Here is a 16,685-nt window from a genome sequence, read left to right on the forward strand (position 1 = left end):
CCTCATCCTTTGTAAAGCTGCTTTCGACAAAGATACCAGGTGAGGCAAATTGTCTCCTAATTAGGAGGGTCCACACATAGTTATTGAGGAGTTGCGAGCAGGCACATATAGGCTAAGAGCCCCGGATGGGAGAACCTTGCAACACTAATGGAATATTGAACATCTCAAAAAATGCTTTCAATAATTTTGTACAGAATTTCATTCCATATTAATGAAATCCTTTTAAATCTAACTCTTGTGTCATACTCCCGAAGTGCCAAATCTATGTAGGAATCCTAACCCCTTGGTGCCTTCTCAGGATAAACCCAAGGTACACCCACCACGCGGTTGGCTCCCCCCTTTAGAACTCAACTGCCATAGCAGAGCGAAAAGACCTAGGCATCCTCATTAAGACCTAGGCACCTAATCTCCAGGGTTTTCATTTGTTGAAAGACCTAGGCATCCTCATTAAGACCTAGGCACTTAATCTTTGGGTTGTTATTTACCGAAAAGACCTAGGCATCCTTATTAAGACCTAGGCACCCAACCTTAGGGTTGTCATTTGCCTAAAACACGTAAGCATCCTCATTAAGACCTAAGCACCCAACCTCCGGGTTGTCATTAACTTAAAAAACCTAGGCATCCTCATTAAGACCTAGGCACCCAACCTCCGTGTTGTCACTTTGCCGGAAAGACCTAGGCATCCTCATTAAGTCCTGGGCACTCCAACCTTTCAGTCGACCTTGACAAAAAGACTAAGACATCTCACCAACAACAAGAGACATAGTAGACGAGCCGATCAATTTGACTTGTCCACACTCAGGTCGTCCCAAAACAACCGACTCACGGTAACTGACGCTTGTTTTCTCAGCTAGATTGGAGCTCCCAACAACTAAAGCTAAAACAAGGAATAATTGAAGGCAATTTCCAAAATGAAAGCAAATTCTAATTTTTTTATTCCAACTTCTAATAAACTTTATTATATCATTCAGATTGATATTTACAAAAAGAAAAGGAAAAGATACAAGCTCTCAGGCCTCTTGGTTAGGATCAGGAGTGGGACTTGGGAGACCCGCTTCGAGGATGGTAAAGCGGGTGGGAGGGGCTTCTCACTGGTGCGTCTCCTGACACATGACGTCATCCCTATCATCCAAAGGCCAGGGTTCTATCCCCCAATTCTCTCAGCCGGCGGGAGACCGGCGGACCAGCCCCGCTACCAGGCACAAGGCGGGCCCCTCCCCACTCACATACTCGATCTCCTTCAGGAGGTCGTGAGGAAGAAACTTGAGGACGATAAAGGCGGTCTGGTGTGGGGCAAGAGGCGGGAGGAAGCAGTGAAGCTAGATAGTCAACACTAACCTTGCAAGCCAAGGTCACTTTGGTTTTCCCTAAGGGAACCTAGTGCCAGTCATCGACCACCTTCACCTTGTACTGCTCCGAGTCCAAGTGACCGAGGCAACCCTCTAAGTCCTTGATGATTGCTGTGGATGCCTGGTGGACTGACCGCTCCTCCTCAAGGTACCACTTTAAGTGCTCAGCCGAGAGATGTTCAGCCATTCTCTTGAGCCATCACCTTGAGATGCCTCTCGGACTCGACCTCTTTTTCCTGAGAAGATATGCAGCTATCCCGCTCAGAGATCCCCTGCTGGAGACGGCCGACCTCCTCCTTGAGCTTCACCACTTCGCCTTGGAGATTCTTAATAGAAGCTATCTGCTTGGCACTATGCGATTTGAACCCCTTGATGATGGTTTCCCTCACATCCAGCTCCTGGTGCCAGCTAGCCTCACTACTATTTAGCTAAGCCTCTAAGGCTACGACCTTTCTCTCCACCTCTTCCCTAGCCGAGTTCTCCCTAGCAAATTCCACCTCCAACTCAAGAGGGAAGTTATACATGTGAGAAAGTCGGCTAAATAACTCTGACTCGAGCAGAGCCCCCCACACCAAGTAACCTTTGAGGGCCAAGTGCAATCCAATACTCAGCATCTCCCTTAGGAAACCCTCGTCCTATAGAAGGGTGAATTGTTGGAGCACCTGGATGTGGGTTGTTACTGTAAAACCCCAAAAAGTTGAATATTTTGTGATAAATAATAATAAATATGTTATATATTTATAAATAACATATTATGATGTTTGAGTATGCTAGGAATTTATTTGAGATCAATTCAATGTATATATGTATATATATATATATAAGAGCAAATGCACAAATCATGCTCGATGTATAAATCTGGAAATTTATGACCAGGGGAGAGATTTTATATTTTACACACTAATACGTTCTGAATATGGAAAAAACTTAAGGACCAAAGTTGTATATATCTTAATCATCTTTCTAACAAATCTTTAATCACCTCATTTCGAGGTCGGATGCGAAAGTTACAGCCAAACTACCAAAGAGTATGTTTCTAGTCAGACTGGGTTTTCCAGTTTCGGGTTTCGGGTTTTGGGCTGTAGTTTTTTGGGTTTGATGCCATATATACACATGTTTAAACACAAAAAACACCTCTTTTCTCCTGTGTTCCAAACCCTAGCAGCCCCTTTTCCCCTCTCTCAAATCCTAGTTCTTTACTTTGGTGATTTTGAGGGATTTTGGAGGATTTTTCAGCGGGTTTAATGCAGTGCAGCGAAGGTGATTGGTTCTCTTTCATGTGGTAGGAGTTTTTTAGCATCTGGGGTGAGCAACATCTCGTCCAAGTCTATATCCTTTTATTTTGCACGTTTTATTAAGTTTTATTCGGATTTTTCGAGCCTAAAACGTATTTTTAGTGTACAAAAGATAGATCTTTATAACTTATGAAGTGAGAATATATTATCATAATTTTCTAATTGATTACAATAGTAACCTTGTCAAATTTTAGATCTAAAATTTATTAATCATGAATTAAATCATAAGTTTTTGCTTTTAAAACGTTTAAACATGTGTATATAAATGTTTAGGGTTTCGACGATATATTTACATGCTAATATTTCATTTTATGTTGTTTCATATATGTTTATATTAGTAATATTATGCTTGGAAAAGAATGATGTCACTTTTAGATTTGTTTCGAAGCAGACAGAAACCTGTGAAGGGTTTCTGTCTGTTTTGGTTGATCGTCGGCATAGTTTGTGCATGTTTACTTTTGTTGTGTGCTTTAATGTGTATGAGGAGTCACCTCGAATATTTAGCATTAGAAATTATTGTTTATTATGTATCTTCATATATGAGATGGCTTGCGGACATGAGTTTAGATTTGCACACCGAGACACATGTGAAATTAGTGTATATGCATTCTTTTCATATATCTCATCGATATTCTACACATTTCATTCAGTCCATGTGTTGGGAAATTATTATGTACAGTCCATGTGTTGGACATTCATCATATTCAGTCCATGTGTTAGACATTCATCATTCAGTCTATGTGTTGGACAATTTATATATGCAGTCCATGTGTTGGGCATCCACTACACCTAGTCTTAGTCCATGTGTTGGACACCTGTTTAAACCTTGAGTATGACACTTACACTTACATAGGCTGGACATGGCACTTATATGGGTTTTGACATGACATGGTATTTGAGTTCTGAGATGGGTTATTCTTCTTTATATTATTGTTCCTGTATTAGATCTTGGGTTTGGTATTTAGGGATTTACAATTTGAGATACAAGGTATATACATGAGGGTTTTCTTGTTTGGATTATTTCGCTCAACGTACCTATGCTCGTGTTGTAATTTACTAAATACTAAAATCCTCTTATTGTTAGGAACAATGATTTTATGTATATATGTATTAACTATATTTTCTATATGCAACGAGCCCTCTCCCTTGGGGTTAGTTGTGGTGTTGCTCACTAGTGCTTTGACGCTCATTGTCCCCTCCCATTTCAGGTAACGAGCCAGGTGCACGAAAAGTCGCAGGTTGATGGCGATACTTATTAGTGTCCATCTTTCATTTGTAGTTTTATTTTATTTATGGAGCTTCACTGTAGACATTTTGTTTAGGCATTTAAGAGTTATGTTCTAGAAGTTATAAAGGTTGTGTGCCTTATTTCTTTTTATCAGATATTCTGTATTTGAGACTTGTTGAGATCTCCATACTTGTTATTTCAGAGATTCACTTTATATTTTTGTATGTTAGATGATGAAATATCATTTTTATCTCTATTATTTCATCATATATCTCTTGTATTATCTTTTACTTGCTTTTGTACCTACACCTGTTGTTGTCTCTACAAGAGAGATAGTAAGTGTGATGGTAAAATATGTTATTACACGGTGTGGTGCATGGCAGGTTTGATATTCCTGGTTTCACCTCGGACTGCAGCCTTGTGTGAACCCAGGGGGGTCACAGTTGGTATCAGAGCTCTAGTTTCAGTATCCTTAGAATCATTCTGTGTCGAGTCGTGGAGCTAGGTTAGAGTTTCCAAGGATTCATGTATAGAGTCCGCTACGGATTTTCTAGTATAAGTGAGGACGATATATGCATATATCTCAAAATTTAAGAATATTTTTTTATGACAACTATTTTATGTTGATTGAAGGTATTTGCGTGAATACTATATGTTATGAATTCGTATTATATATATTATTGCTATCTCATTTACTATGATAATTTAGCTCTCCTTTTGATATTATAAATATCGAAATGAGGATATGGTCGAGGTAAAACTCATACCTGGAGAGCTGGGCATGCAGAGCCGAGCCGTAACAGGCACCACATTATTTGATTGACTCCATGGCACCATTAGCAGCAAGATCTTACAACACTCGAGGAGCAAGAGGTGTATCCGTTTCCGTAAGCAGTACCACTTTTAGGGGTTCCATCACTAGTTGTACCCATCATGAAAGTAAAGAGGCAATATTTACAAAGGCACCACCACCACAATCAGCTATTTATAGAGCCGCAGAGCAGGATGTTTAGCCCTGAGAGAGTAAGGAAGATATCAGATAATAAGAGCACCAGAGTTTTAAGGCACACCAATTTCAACTACAACCTATAAGGGAAGGAGTATGTAAAAATTTCTTAAACGTCGACTTTGTACTAAGCAGAAGTTAGATGTATTCAACATTAAGGACATCGCTGGAAGATAGTAACGACATCAAGATTTTTGTCGGGGTAGCAATTATCATCTATTTGGGAGAATTTTAGTCAATACTTCAATAAGCAGTTAGAGCTAGTCTAAGTAAAGTAGGGAGATATACCCGTGGTGAAGGAAGAAATCAAAACCAGAATAATGACAATGATAATGGTAAGAGAACTATTACAGAATCTAGAGAATCCTAGCAGTGGAAGAATGATTTTTACCCAGCAACAAGGACAATATAAGAAAGGAGCACGATATAATTCGAGAGCGTCGAAGTAGCACAGAGTTTGGAGTACATGTAACAATCACAACAAGATTGAACAAGAGCGAAAGACTTATCGCAATACACTAGTAGGAAGCCAGCATGATAGAGGTCACGATCGATAGTCTCAGAGTCACAATTTCGGCCAGCAGCGGGGAAATAGAGACACTACTTGTTAATCTGAGTATTTAGGGACCAGCAGGCCAGATTTGCATTATCCAGGAGATTCATGAAGGACAGATGGTCCCATATTTGTTCTACCACCAGTAGAGTTTATTCAATAGTACTGCGTGATTAGGGTACGAGTGGAGATTTCTTCGTGATTTCCTTTTCAGCTCGGATCTAGTTTGATTTAAAAATTCGCTTATCTCTTATCTTTCATGCCTTCGTTGATAGGTTTTAGCTTGTAGCACATTCCTTAGATATTCCATTTTCAGTCTCTACTCCTCTAGGGGGTGTCTTTTCTATCTGTAGGAAATATGTCATCAGACTAGATGAGTCTGGGTTAGTCATCAAGTTGATCGCGTTGCTGATGTCAAATTTCGACATTTTTTTTTGGGTATGGATTAGCTATCATCATACCCTGTTAGTATCGACTGTTGTACTAAAACAGTCAGCTTGTGAGCATTCGTTAGATTTGTATAAATAGTAGCAACCTCACAAGGTGACCGGAATATGGGTCATTTCTGGTATACGTCGAGTAGGTGATGCTGAGGGACCGGACTGCTAATTTGTGTGAGACCAGAGTTGTCTCAAAGTATTAGGATGTCTTTCAGGACATACCTAGATTTCCTCCAATGAGAGAGGTTGTTTCCTGCATTAAGTTGCAGCCGAGCACAGTACCGATATCCCGAGCACCCTATCGTACGGCACCTACTGAGATAAGGAAGCTACAGATAGAATTAGATAAAGGAGTTATTATCTTAGAGTATTACTCGCTGGAGTATCTTTTTATTTATGGGATCACTAATCCTCTTCGGGAGAATGAGGATGGTAACTTATGATTATGTGTAGATTATTATGATGTGAACAAGTTCACTATCCGGAATTGTTAGGATTTATGACTTGTTCGATCAGCTGCGCGAAGCGTAATATTTTTCTCAAAGATTGATCTTTGATTTGGGTTATTGTAGACTTGTTCGATCAGCTGCGCGAAGCGTAATATTTTTCTCAAAGATTGATCTTTGATTTGGGTTATTGTAGTTGCGAGTTCGGGAGATGAATTTTCCTTTCTCAAAGATTGATCTTTGATTTGGGTTATTGTAGTTGCGAGTTCGGGAGATGAATTTTCCCAAAGCCATTTTTCCTAATTCGATATGAATCTTTCGAGTTTCTGGTCATGCCATTTGGGTTAACTAATGCACCCGTGGTATTCATGCATTTGATGAACCGGTTTTTCCGTCCCTTCTTGGACCAGTTTGTAATTGTCTTTATCAATGATATTCTCATATATTCGAGATCAGAGGCAGATCACGATCAGCATCTCCGGTTCGCTTTGCAGACTCTATAGGAGCATCAGTTATATGCCAAGTTCAGTAAATGCAGGTTTTGGCTTTTAGAAGTTAGATTTCTCATCCACTTCATCAGCAAAGAGGGCATAGTAGTGAATCTGACTAAGTTTACAGAAGTTCTTGATTTTGAACTGCCGAAGATGGTGACAGAGATTCGAAGCTTCTTTGGTTTAGCCGGTTATTACAGGAAGTTCATCCAGGACTTCTCAAAAATTTCGACACCACTTACATGCACGCCTTATGAAGTAGGGTGTACAGTTCATTTGGGGCGGGGAGTGCCAGAAGGCTTTTGATACCTTGAAGGCTAAGTTGACTACAGCACCGGTTTTGACTATTCCGAGCAACGACAGGACATTTATGGTCTACACAAATACATCATTAGCAGGTTTAGGAGGCGTCTTGATGCAGACTCAGAGGGTGGTAGCATATATCTCAAAATAGTTGAGGGTACATGAGCAGAACTACCCCACTCATGATTTAGAGTTAGTAGCAGTAGTATTCACGTTGAAGGCGTGGAGAGACTACTTGAATGGAGTACAGTTTGAGTTGTTCACAGACCATCAGAGTCTGAAGTATCTTTTCTCTTAGAAGGAACTCAACCAGAGACAAAAGAGGTGGATTGAGTTTATCAAGGACTACGAGTTCGCGATTTAGTATCATCCGGGGAAGGCGAACGTCATAGCAAATGCTTTAAGCAGGAAGTGTCGACATCGGGTTTCGACTTTGAATTGCTCATTGCATTGAGATCTTCTCACTCTTAGCCAGTTTGATTTTAGACCCGAGATTAGTTGAACCAGTGCATTTTTGGGAGCTGTGTCAGTGCAGCCATCTTGGAGTAACAGAGTTGTCATAGCTCAGTTAGAAGACTCTTGGATTCAAATCCGAAAGGAGGAGATTACCAAAGAGCCAAAAGTTGATTGGACCATTGGAGCAGATGGAGGTCTACGGATAAAGGGTAAATTAGTTATGCCAGCTAGTGCAGAGCTTAAGATGGAGTTATTAGATAAAGCACATCGTACTCGGTACATAGTACATCCAGGGACCACTAAGATGTACAAGGACCTGAAGAGAAACTTCTAGTGGAGTGGTATGCATAGAGAGATTACAGAGTATGTGGGCAAGTGTTTTACTTGTTAGCAAGTGAAGGCAGAGCATTAAAGACCGGCAGGAACACTTCAGCCTTTACCTATTCCAGAATGGAAGTGGACGGATATTTATATGGACTTTATTATAAGGTTGTCGAAATCGAAGAAAGAGAATGATTCTGATTGGATGATAGTGGATAAACTAACGAAGTCAGCACATTTTTTATTCCAGTGAAGACTACATATACAGCTGAGACGTATGCGAGGATATATGTTTGGGAGATAATTTGACTTTATGGAGTTCCAGACACGATTGTATCGGATCGAGGTTCAGTGTCCACTTTACACTTTTGGAGGAGTTTCCAGGATTTAGCAGACTATCATATAGCAGTGTATTCCACCCACAAACGAATGGTTAGACGGAAGGAGTAAATCAGGTGTTAGAAGACATGTTGCGGGCTTACATCATTGACTTTCAAGGTAGCTAGGAGGATCATATTCCACTGATAGAGTTCGCTTATAACAATAGTTATCAAGCAACAATCGGTATGGCCCCGTATGAGGCATTGTACAGGAGACCTTGTAGATCACCAGTATGTTGGGTAGAGCCGGAGGATAGCTTAATGCTTGGACCAGAGCTTGTGAGGCAAACTACTGATAAGGTAGCATTAATCAGAGAGAGGATTCTAGCCGCTCAGAGTCGGCAAAAGAGCTATGCAAATAAGAGACGAAGACCTTTGGAGTTCCAAGTTAGAGATTCAGTTATGCTGAAGGTATCGCCTATGGAAGGCGTTCAGCGAATCGAAAGACAGGGGAAGCTTGCACCGAGGTATATTGGACCTTTCTAGATTTTAGAGCACATGGCAGTTGTGTCATACAGGCTAGGTCTTCCAGCATCAATGTCTAGTATACACAATGTATTTCATATTTCTATGCATAAGAAGCACTTACATGATGGGAAGCAATAGCGAGTGTTGGATGCATCGGAGTTTTAGCTTCAGGACGATTTGACTACAATTGAGATCCCAGTTTGTATACTTGTTAGAGAGGACAAAAGACATAGAAACAAGTGATCCCCTTGGCGAAAGTTTAGTAGAACCGGAGAGGAGTTGAAGAGGTTTCTTAGGAGCGTGAGGAGAATATGCGCCGCGACTACCCTCACCTGTTTGAGCAGGTAAATTAAATTTTAGTATGACTTATATATGACTTATGGTTACATATATGGTGATGTGTATACTTAACACTAAAATGAGGGTATTAACACTTAATTCCTAAGTACTCGGAACATATTGTATATATATGAGGGGTTCCTTGTTTGAATTTTTTGCTCGATGTACTTGTTCTATTTAGTTAGGGGTTAAGTGGGGGTATTTACATTTTAGATGGTTAAGTGTAGACATCGAGGATGATTCTCGGGAGCGCGAAGATGTTATGCAGCGTGACTACCTGCACCTATTGAGAAAGTGGATTGATTTATGTGTGTGATTATTTGTATGGTTATATTTAGATTTAACGCTATAATGAGGATATTTCCGCTTAATTCTTAATCTTTTGGAACATATGGTATATATATGGGGGGTTTCTTGTTTGGATTTTTCACCCGACGTACTAGTTCCATTTGATTAAGGGTTGAGTGGGAATATAGTCATTCTGGATTGTTAAGTATAAATATCCCTATATACATATCAAGAACTTAATATTACGAGAGGTGTATGTGCGGGTTGGATTTCACCCTCGTCATGCTGTATAATACTATATTTTAGTTAAGTATGATTTTTGAATTTCGATGATGAAATTCTTTTAAGGGGGAAGAATGTAAAACCCCAAAAATTTGAATATTTATATGATAAATAATAATTAATATGTTATTTATTTATAAATAACATATTATGATGTTTGAGTATGCTAGAATTTGATTTAAGATCAATTCAATGTATATATGTATATATATAAGAGCAAATGCACAAATCATGCTTGATGTATAAATCTGGAAATTTATGACCAGAGGAAGGATTTTGTATTTTACATACTAATACATTGTGAATATGGAAACACTTAAAGACCAAAGTTATAGATATCTTCAGCATCTTTCCAAAGAATCTTTAATTACCTCATTCTGTGGTCAGATGCGAAAGTTACAACCAAAATACCGAAGAGTATGTTTCTAGTCAGACTGGGTTTTCCAGTTTCGGGTTTCGGGTTTTGGGCTGTAGTTTTTCGGATTTGCTGTTATATATATACATGTTTAAACATGAAAAACATCTCTTTTCTCCTATGTTCCAAACCCTAATAGCCCCTTTTCCCCTCTCTCAAACCCTAGTTCTTTTCTTTGGCGATTTTGAGGGATTTCGGAGGATTTTTCAACGGGTTTTGTACAGTGCAGCGAAGGGGATTAGTTCTCTTTCATGTGGCAGGAGTTTTTAAATATCTGATGTGAGTAACATCTCACCCAACTCTATACCCTTTTATTTTGCACGTTTTATTAATTTTTATTCGGATTTTTCGAGCCTAAAACGTATTTTTAGTGTACAAAAGATAGATCTTTATAACTTATAAAGTGAGAATACATTATCATAATTCTCTAATTGATTACAACAGTAATCTTTACAAATTTCAGATCTGAAATTTATTAATAATGAATTAAATCACAAGTTTTTGCTTTTAAAACGTTTAAACATGTGTATATAAATGTTTAGGGTTTCGACGATACATTTATATGCTAATATTTCGTTTCATGTTGTTTCATATATGTTGATATCAGTAATATTATCCTTGGAAAATAATTATATTACTTCTAGATTTGTTACGAAGCAGACATAAATCTGTGAATGGTTTCTGTCTATTTCGGTTGATCGTCGGCACAGTTTGTGCATGTTTACTTTTGTTGTGTGCTTTAATGTGAATGAGGAGTCACCTCGAATATTTGACGTTAGAAATTATTATTTATTATGTATCTTCATATGTGAGATGGCTTGCGGACATGAGTTTAGATCTGCACACCGAGACACGTGTGAAATTAGTGTATATGCATCCTTTTCATATATCTCATCGATATTCTACACATTTCATTCAGTCCATGTGTTAGGCAATTATTATATGCAGTCCATGTATTGGACATTCATCATATTCAGTCCATGTGTTGGACATTCATTATATTCAGTCCATGTGTTGGACATTCATCATTCAGTCCATGTGTTGGACAATTTATATATATAGTCCATGTGTTAGGCATCCACTACACCTAGTCTTAGTCCATGGGTTCGACACATGTTTAAACCTTGAGTATGACACTTACACTTACATAGGCTGGACATGACACTTATGTGGGTTTTGACATGACATGGTATTTGATTTCTGAGATAGGTTAGTCTTCTTTATATTATTGATCCTGTATTAGATCTTGGGTTTGGTATTTAGGGATTTACAATTTGAGATACAAGGTATATACATGAGGGTTTCCTTATTTGGATTATTTCGCTTGACATACCTATGCTCGTGTTGTAATTTCCTAAATACTAAAATCCTCTTATTGTTAGGATCAATGATTTTATGTATATATGTATTAACTGTATTTTCTATATGCAACGAGCCCTCTCCCTTGGGGTTGGTTGTGATATTGCTCGCTAGCGCTTTGACGTTCGTTGTCCTCTCCCATTTTAAGTATCGAGCCAGGTGCACGGAGAGTGCAAGTTGATGGCGATACTTATTAGCGTCTATCTTTCATTTATAGTTTTATTTTATTTATGGAGCTCCACTATAGATATTTTTTTAGACATTTGAGAGTTATGTTCTAAAAGTTGTAAAGGTTGTGTGCCTTATTTTCTTTTATCAGATATTCTGTATTTGAGACTTGTTGAGATCTCCAGACTAGTTATTTCAGAGATTCACTTTATATTTTTGTATGTTGGATGATAAAATATCATTTTTATCTCTATTATTTCATCATATATCTCTTGTATTATCTTTTACTTGCTTTTGTACCTACACATGTTGTTGACTCTACTAGAGAGATAGTAATTGTGATGGCGAAATATGTTATTGCACGGTGTGGTGCATGGCAGGTTTGACATTCCTGGTTTTACCTCAGACTGCAGCCTTGTGTGAAACCAGGAGCGTCATGGTCACTAACCCTAATACCAAGCTCTGTTTGTTGAGAGACACCTCCGGGATGAACCTGTAGCCTTTTGGGAATTCCCTCTTGGGCGAGCAAGGGCACGACAGCACTCCTATTAGCATAGTCTTATACTTCTCCCAAACTTGGGGGTTGATCTCGGAGACCCAATGGCGGAAAGGCAGTAGGGGCTATCCTCCCCCTCCTCGTTGGCCTCGCTCATCGAGGACTCTACAGGAAGCTGAAAGGCCACTACTTGCTTCCTAACACCTCCTGAAGTCTTAACAGGCTTTTTGCTTGGCCTGTGATATAGCTCAAGCACAGGGCACTAGCTGGTCGCCTCTTCAGCACAGGCCCTAGCTTCAGCGTCCGAAACTACTTGGAGCTTCTCTGTTAGCCTAGAGGGGGAGATGTCATCAATAATGACGACTTCGACCTATTGGCTAACCGGGGCGACTCGACAAAACATATGCTTCCACGAGTAGACCTTTACGGCCGCCCCAGCGCGACCCGCCAGGTCCTCCTGGATCGCTCGACCAGCTTTCCTCCATCTTCTCCCTCCTTTACTTTTTCTAGCCATGGCACAATAGACCCTGGCCAGTTCTAACGGGCTATTCTTCGTCACATTTGTGACCTTAGGTCCTCCCAACTTTCTTCGGGTACCAGATCCCTCAACCTAAAATTTGGGGCCTCTATGGACGAGCTTGGACTCCTTTTCTGTTTTTCCCCCCCCCCCCCCCCCCCTTTGAATTCCTCTGATGGATTTTTTCTAAAGGGAGAGCTAACAGGATCGCCCGCACCTTATCAGCCTCGGTAGGGGGGACCCTCGATATGTTGGCCACCTGAAGAGAAGCCATCTCAAAGAGATTTCCTCTCTCCCGAGACACGGCGTAAGAGCGAATTTTCTCAAGCTGTCATCTCTCCTTAGCAGTAAGGATGCACGGCTTCAACACGTCCTTATTGATTTTGGGCCAGTTAGGGGAGGATAGAACATCGTCGGCCCTAAAAACCCACACGAACCACTCCTTCCAGTCTTTGTCTGACTTTGGAGCGTCAAACACTAGCTTAAAACCCCCAATGTACCAGAGAAAGTAGTGGGGGGTCATTCTTCTTCGACTTGATGCTGACTAGGTTCCCCAACAAGCGCATGTTTGGCAAGACATCAACCTGGTAGCAAATAACCACAAATCCCATCAGAACCCCAATTGCATTGGGTATAAACTGAGAGGGGGACACCCCCATAGCAATGCACACATCCCAAATAAAGTGATGGAGCAGCAACCAGAGCCCATACTCTAGGTGGGTGATGTATAACGGTGACTTGCTCTAGCCATAGCGATACACTAGCTCATCCCCACTCGATGCCGACAGAGTGAAGGCCTTGGGGAGGTCATAAAGCTCGTAATACATCTCTAGCTCTTGGGTACAAATCTTTGAATAGAATGGCTAAAGAAGATCGATCTTTTCATTGTTGCGGCCGATGGTGAAAGTTTGAGCTACCATAGAAGATGGGTGGGAGTTTGTAAAGACGTTGAGAAAAATTGAGAGACAAACACTGAGAATCTAGAGCAGGAGTTTGTGAAGAAGATCTCCCTTTACCATCAATGAACTATATATAGCCCCCGAGGAAGACACAGGGAATAATCTAAACAGTCGACTCAATCAAAATGAACGGACGAGATACATCTTGAAATCCAAATGGTTCGCACGAAACTTGAAGCGCCGTGTTCTTTACTCTGAGCCTCTTCGCTCGAAAATTGAAGAGACAATAACTTTTAGCCTCTAATGACGTCATTACGTCATTTCAAACAGTGATGTTTCACCTACCCAATAAAGGCATCCAAAAACTCACCAAATGACATATATTCAATAAACAGTCAAGCCGACCTAGTTGACCCTATAGAGCCAACAGCAGACATGCTTAAAAGAAGCATTGTGTTAACTCTCTACAAAAGTAGCCAACCCTTCGTAAAGCTAACTCGTACGTCTCAAGCACCTACCCTAAGATTCAAATGCTAATTTATAAGGGTCGTCGACTCGATCAGCTCCAAACAAAGACACAAAAAACGACAACAAGAAAACTACAATTACTTGAGTTCAAGACGTATCTTCTTAACGAAGGACGAGCTCCATTGATTGAACAATTAAGTTTACAAGCCATGATTGAGCTAATTCATCTAGAAAATCCAAAATAAGATTGTACAGCACAAAGAAATTAATTCAGGGATAAAAATTTATCTCTTTATTCATTTATAATGGATTATCTACAAGTACGTATACACATATACAGCGCAAAGGTAAGAAATAGAAAATTTCAAGAAGACTAGGAAAGGTCCATCCCCGCTTTTGGGGTCAAAGGCAAGAAGCCGCTGGCAGCAGTCGGTAGAGGAGTCGAGTAGTCACCTCCCTCATTAGTCCTCCTGCCTAAAGCCTTAGGAGCTTCATCATACGACTCCCCCTCATCCTCGCCAAGGTCAAGTCCTCCCCTAAGTGCTTCCACTTCCACTAACTCATCCAAACACTTGGCCATGATAGGTGGGTTATGGAAGCGATCAGGTAGGTTCCTCATCTCGGCTGGAAGCTACACCGCGAGGTAGTCATACCCAGCCTTGCAAGCTATCGCCACATCTGTTTTTCCAGTAAGGCCCTGGCGATACTTCTCTATGATTCCCTCGTGGTAAGGCTCAGACTTGAGGTAGACATTGCTCCTTTGGGCCATTGCCAAGGATTCCTATAGGCGGTAAACCTCCTCTTGAAGCTTGATGAGTGTTGCATGCTCCTCCTCCAGCTGACCCTTTGCATGTTGCACCGCTTGCTTCTCAGCTTCGACCTATACCATAGCGTGGTCCCTTTCATGTAGAGCCTCATCCAGCCTCCTAGCCATCCTGTTACTCTTGTCAAGCTCTCGCCTAAGCCTTTCGACCTCAGAAGCTCTTGAGGATGACGGCTCCATGGCCTATTCTGTGTCGTCCCATCTGCCGGCCCTTAGGGAAGTTACCTCTCCTAAAAGCTTGAGATAATAAGTCTGGATCTGCTCCATCCGACTGAATATCTCTTTCTCCACCAACACCCCCTGAACTAAATAGCTCCTGAGGCTTTGGTGGAGACCGGCATTGGGAGCCCCTCTTAAGAACTCCTCATCTTGGGGGAAGCCAGAACTACTCCACTGCTCTTGCCTGAGTCAGACAAAGAGCCAAGGACTGACGCCCTGACGACGAGATGGTAGGTAGGCTGGTAGCAATACTCTGGGTCTGGCTCCTGACCAAATCGAGGGCTGACCCCTAAGGACCTAATGAGGTACTACCTCATCCTATCCTATTCTTCCACCCTAATCTCAGTGATGTGGTGAGGGCAGGGGAACTCTAACCTTGCGGGACGATCTGTCTCCTCGATGACCAGCTCTTTCGCTCGGTGATAGGATGCCCGCTCTTCGTCTGCGAAGGCTCTTGCCTCGGCCCTAACCTCTTCTCGGGGAACCTCAGCCTTCTCTTCTGGGTCTAACTTCTCCACCTAGATGATGTCGGTCTCAACCACCTCGGTCGCCACCCGAGGTACTTACTCTTTAACTCTCTGTGGTCTTCTCCTTCGCCTATGGACCAGGGTGGCAGAAGGCTCTACCTCGATCGTCTCATCCTCTATGGGGGCCAAGTCTCAACAAAGATGCTTCTCCGGCCTTGCCGACAAACTTTCCTAGGGGTCGGCCAGAGGAGCGGTCAGCAACATCACTGCTTTTGTTGTCCCTAGGATCAGAGCCGAAGCCCTCTCTTGGTCCTTGGTGGAGGGAGGCACAACAGATATGTTGGTAACCCGCAAGACCGAGTTGTCAACCAGATGCTCCACCCGGTGAGAGCCAGCATACGCCTTGATTTGGTCTAGAGCATCCCTCTCGGTGTCAAACAGATCACCAGCCATTAGCGCTTCCCTCTTTATCTCGGGCCATCTCAAACAACCCAATTCCAAGTCGTCCCCCATGACCCAGATGAACTTCTCCTTCCCGTCCTTGTGCGATTCAAGAAGGTTGGTGATGAGCTTCTACATACCCACTATTTGGAAGTGGAAGTGGGGCTTGTAGGCGTCAAAAATTACCTATAGGTCCCCGAATACAGCTCAAGACAAAGAGAAGGCGATGAACATCATTATCCGAGTTGAAGAGGATCATCCGACACCGACAAGCGCATGAAGCGAATCGGCAAACCGTTGATGACACGACAACGAACCACCACAACGGAAAACGTCAAGTGGCCCGCACGCGTCAATCAACTCAAAGCGTCCAAACACGCCCAACAGTCAGTTAGCACGCGCGCATCATTCATCTCGCGTGCGTCAATCAACTCATGTGTGTCAAATCAATTCGCTTGCATGCGTCAATCAGCTCACGTGCGTCAAATCAATCCGCTCACACACGTCAATCAGCTCGCGCGCATCAATCAAACACACACCCAACAATCAACTCGTACGCGTCGGTCAAATCGCGCGCGTCGGTCAACTCACGCGGAGCGTACGAATCAACAAGACGATCAAATACGTAAAACGGTTAAAAATACAAGTCTCGAAAGAACCGAAAAACACAAGAAATCAGAGAAAACGAGAAATCCTAGCACGCCGCGCGGGAGGACCAAACCGACCCACGCCCGCGCGGGTCGGAATGATCCAACCCGCGCAAGCACG

This window comes from Asparagus officinalis, chromosome 8 (genome assembly GCF_001876935.1).
Source record: "Asparagus officinalis chromosome 8, Aspof.V1, whole genome shotgun sequence".
Classification (NCBI taxonomy): Eukaryota; Viridiplantae; Streptophyta; class Magnoliopsida; order Asparagales; family Asparagaceae; genus Asparagus; species Asparagus officinalis.